The sequence below is a fragment of the Protopterus annectens genome, chromosome 6.part0 (assembly GCF_019279795.1).
Source record: "Protopterus annectens isolate FY-2018-M chromosome 6.part0, PAN1.0, whole genome shotgun sequence".
In the NCBI taxonomy this organism is placed as follows: Eukaryota; Metazoa; Chordata; order Ceratodontiformes; family Protopteridae; genus Protopterus; species Protopterus annectens.
Window position 1 is genome coordinate 439061560 of NC_056737.1, and position 5000 is coordinate 439066559.

Here is a 5000-nt window from a genome sequence, read left to right on the forward strand (position 1 = left end):
TCTACCACTTGCATTACACCTGACGCTTGTAACGGGATGTATAGAAGTGTGACTGATGACCTTTCTCTGCACATCTGCTTTCTTATTTTGTCGGTGATATTACTGAGAAATAATAAGCAGTTTACCCAAACAAAGTAATTTCTTGATTTTTTTTTTTTTTATGTTAGACCATGTAAATATCAGAAATGTCACAGCAATTGCTTCAATACAGTAATAATCAGAAACTCACTTAGAACATACTCAAGTGTAACCCAGAACTGTGGTTTGTGAGTAGCAAAACTGACCACCACAAAATGAAAACAAAACAAGAAGTTTTATATCTATAAATATATATATATATATATATATATATATATATATATATATACACACACACACACACACATATATATATGTGTAGATATATATATATATATATATATATATATATATATATATATATATACACACACATATATATCCATACACATTTATAGGTTTACTTTTGAAACCATGAAATTGCATAGGTCGACCGGTCACATGGTTGACCAAAATCCTGTATCCAGAACAGGGAAATTGCGGCCAAGTTGAAACTGAATACATCGACACCTGTAGTTTGATGTAGTCGACATAGCAGGAGGTAACGTAAGTCACCCAAGCTATGTACCTTAACGTACAGTGACATTCCATAGTCAACTGTATGTGTATTTTACTATTTTGCAGGGGGTCAAGCCCACCTGCCCCCCCCACACCCCCTGCAAATTATATATACCAACTCTGAGATTGCACTACAGTGAGGAAATGGGCTTATTCCCTGTTCCTCACTGAACAGTGATCTCAATGCGCAATGCCGAACTCAGATACTCAAACTACACTACCCATTCACTGTAGTATAGTCAATGTATTTTCAGTTGACATTCTACCCATTGGAGAACTGCCTTTTGACCACATGCCAGTCAACAACAGTGACTTTGAGTATATATATATATATATATATATATATATATATATATATGTGTGTATATAAATTGCCCCGGAACAGCTAGTTTGCACTAACACAAGGGCATCAAATGTCTTAGATTTAAAGACTTAACACTCACCAATGGGGGGTCACTGGACTACACTACCCCCTGTGTTTTTCCCTCCCTGGTAAGGTCAGACCATAAATCTGTCTTGTTCAAAGTAACAATCAGACCTGACACCCCCACAGGAACAAAAAAATGAAAAATTTCTCCAAAGCAAACTGCAGTCTATTAGGTGAGGGTATAAAAAGTTTCAAACCCTCTGCTGACACAGCCAGCAGTGATTCCTATGTAGCCGAGTACACAAATGCCTTGTGTAACCACCTAAACAGCTGTATAGACAAGGCTCTACCTGATCCGATCAAAACCAGGTCCTCCTGCAAAAACAGACCATCCTGGTGGACCTCAAGGATAAATAGGTTATATAAGAAAAGGAAGAAACTGATGTCTAAGAAGAAGAGGGAGCTTACTCAGCAGAAGAAGAATAGCCTCCACAGCTTGAAAAAGCAAATCAGATATCTTGTAAAGTCCTCTAAAGATAGTTATGAAGCTAAATTAGCATCCCTAGCTATGGATAATCATAAGGCATTATTTTGCTATATCCAAAATCTAAAAGGGAACGCCCAACTATGTGCCGAACTTATAGTGAATGATATCTCTCATACTGAACCTGAGAAAATTCCCAACCTGCTATCTGACAGAACTGTCTCCACCAGCCATATCCCAAAGCATACTGGACACCAGTCCTCAATCTAGTATCTCCAAACAACAGGTCATATCAGCTCTCTCCAAGGACAAAAACATGACCTCTATGGGACCAGATAACATTCCAGGCTACTTAGTAAAGAATCTAAAACAAGCCCTAGGAGAACCACTTGGCACTCTCTTTAACCTCAGCCTGAGCCCTGAGTTGTTCCAGCAGAGCGGAAAACAGCAACAGTAATCCCCTTGCACAAAGGGGGTCCATCAACTGACCCTAGAAGCTATAGACTCATAAGCCTAACCAGCTTTATCTGCAAGGCCATGGAAAGAATCATCATGGACCTTATTAACAAAGGCATAAGTGACCTTCAAACTCTTGATCTGGCCCAGTTTGGCTTTGTTAAGGGTAGATCATGCTTATTGAATCTGGTGGACTTCTTCAAGAATGTCACCAAAGCCATGAATGAAGGCAAACCAGTACATACTGCCTAGCTTGACTTAGCCAAGACTTTTGATACAACCCCCTACTCAGGTATCACTGAGAAACTCTCCCAGCTGGGGATTAACCCACACATCATTAGATGGGTAGCCAACTGGCTCACTGACAGAATGCATACTGTCAAAGCTGGGAATTCCACCTCTACTAGTAAACCAGTTACCAGTGTCATACTGCAATGATGTGTGCTGGACCCTCTACTGTTTGGAATCGATTTCTTGGAAGTCCAGGTAAAAGTAGATGGCCTGTGGCTTACCAAGTTTGTTAATGATTGCAAACTGGGCACAGTCATTGAGTCCCCAAATGATATTAACATATTACAAAAGGGTCTAACACAGAAAAACTACTGGTGCTAAAGCCATGGACTAAATTTAATGCAAAAAGGTGCATTACTATCCCTTTTGGCAAACAGGAAATCCCTGCAAATTACAATATTGACAGCACCCCTCTAAGCTCAAACCCAGTGATGTGAGATTTGGGAACACAGATTGATAGCAATCTAAACTTTAATCACCATGTGTCCACTGTAGTAAGGAAAGCCTTCTATGTTGTGCATCTCATAGGTAAAGGCATCTCATCCACGACTAAGGACATTATAACTCCTCTGTACTCAACCCTGATCAGACCACTAATAGAGTACAATGCTCCCTTTTGCATGTACCTCCCTAGACACCTGCAGCAGCTGGAGAGACCACAGAGGTTTCTCACTCAGAAAATTCAGGGCCTCCAAAACATGACCTACATGGAAAGACTGAAAGCCTGTCAAGGTACTCTGTATCCTATAGACTGCTGAGAGGCCACTTGTGTCTGGCCTACATAGCACTCTTTGACCCTATCCTAATGAAAATGCTGCACATGCACAAATCAAATGGGACACGAGTCACTAACTCCAGGGATCTCAACCTAGCCTGCTACATTAACAGAACATGCTGGAGAGACAGATAGATGTATCTCTCAGAGATTGTCACTCCTCTGGAATAAACTCCCAATTCACATGAAGCAGAGCTCTTCAATGACCCTATTAAAGTGCAACTTAGACAATTGCATGGGAATTTGTAAATTCACCCCAGGGGTGGCACCTTTGTCCCTCATGGCCAGGGTCAGTTGGTGCTGATCATAGACTCGCTCTGCAAATAGCGATCATCTAACTAAGGTCAATTAGTGAACATGGGTATAACATGGCAAGATTTGTAAAGGCCATAGGGCCATTAGCCTAGTAACCTCCTTTCAATCTGTGAACCTATTAAATGGTCATTGACTGACATAGCTGTCTTACAATGAAAGGGTCATTCATCCTAATGTCCCATAATGTTTTGCCCTACATCTTGAGTTTTGTGGTTACTGTAGTCCTTCTCATTTTTAAAGAGAGTCTCTTCCAAGCAACTACCACTGTGTTTTTTTTCTTTTTTAACTTTGTCATTTGATCCTTGCCAATTTCTGTCTCCAGAAAATGCCCCTTTCCTTAATTTATTACTCTATGTGCATGTGTGTGCATGTGTGTGTGTGTGTGTGTGTGTGTGTGTGTGTGTGTGTGTGTGTGTGTGTGTGTGTGTGTGTGTGTGTGTGTGTATGTGTGTGTGTGTGTGTGTGTGTTTGTGTATTGCATGGAGCACTGTAATTATGCTCCAAAATCAGAAATAAGATAAATCTTTAAATCTTTTCTGTAGAATGAAACTCAACCAAGACAGTGCTGCTTTCAGAGGTGTGTAACAATTGTTACACACCTCTTGTGTGCTGTTACAGTTGAATTTCATAAAATGGAAGTTCTTCCACTCTCTACTGTCCCTGAATATCTTGCCTCATATTCTGTTTGCAGATATTTACAGATGCCAGTCTGTAAGTAACTTAATTGGATCAGTATGTAAAAACCATCACTGACTTTTTTACTCCAATTATATTTACATGCTGCCTGTGCAACAGTGATCACTAAGTGCTTTATTGGCTTACAAAACCAGTAAAACATTTTGCAGTTTTTTTTTTCTGTATGGTAGTACATGGAACAGATAAATTTCCATGCACTAAAAAGAGTTATGAGTTTGACCAATCATAACCAGTTAATATGTGTTTGAGATATGGATGCCAAGATTTACCGCTCGTGCTTTGCTTTCCAGGAGAACTTCTTAGCACTCATGTCTCAAACACATAATAACAAGGTTACGATCCAAGACCCAAACATAACCCTATACGTACATGCATACATACATCTCTCTCTCTCTCTCTCTCTCTCTCTCTCTATATATATATATATATATATATATATATATGGATCTAAGAAGTTTGCTCGAGTGAGCAAATGTCTGAATCCATAATAACCGAATACACTTAAACTAAAAGCACTTTCACGTAAGTATGCCCGGCCGTTTGAGTTTCAGTCATTTGCTCACTCGAGCAAACGTCCTAGATCCATGTATATATATATATATATATATATATATATATATATATATATATATATATATATATATATATATATAGACATATTCCCTATACTCAAAAACATACTTTGAATCTAACAAGGCTGAAGAAAAATCTGTGAACCACATAAGATAAAAAAAACAAAGCAAAAACCTAAGCTAATGTTTTTTCAGGGCTGCAAGTTCCCATGCACTGCCCATACCTCATGCTATGTTATATTCCATCTCTCAAATTGCAGAAAAGTAGTGAAAAGGTAAATCCCCACTCTCTGCTGTAACAAAATCTCCCACAACTAATGCTGGCATTTCTGATCAGGTGACTGATTGAAAATGTCGACATAAACACTTTCACTATTCCGAATGTTCAACTGAATGTTGGCTACCATA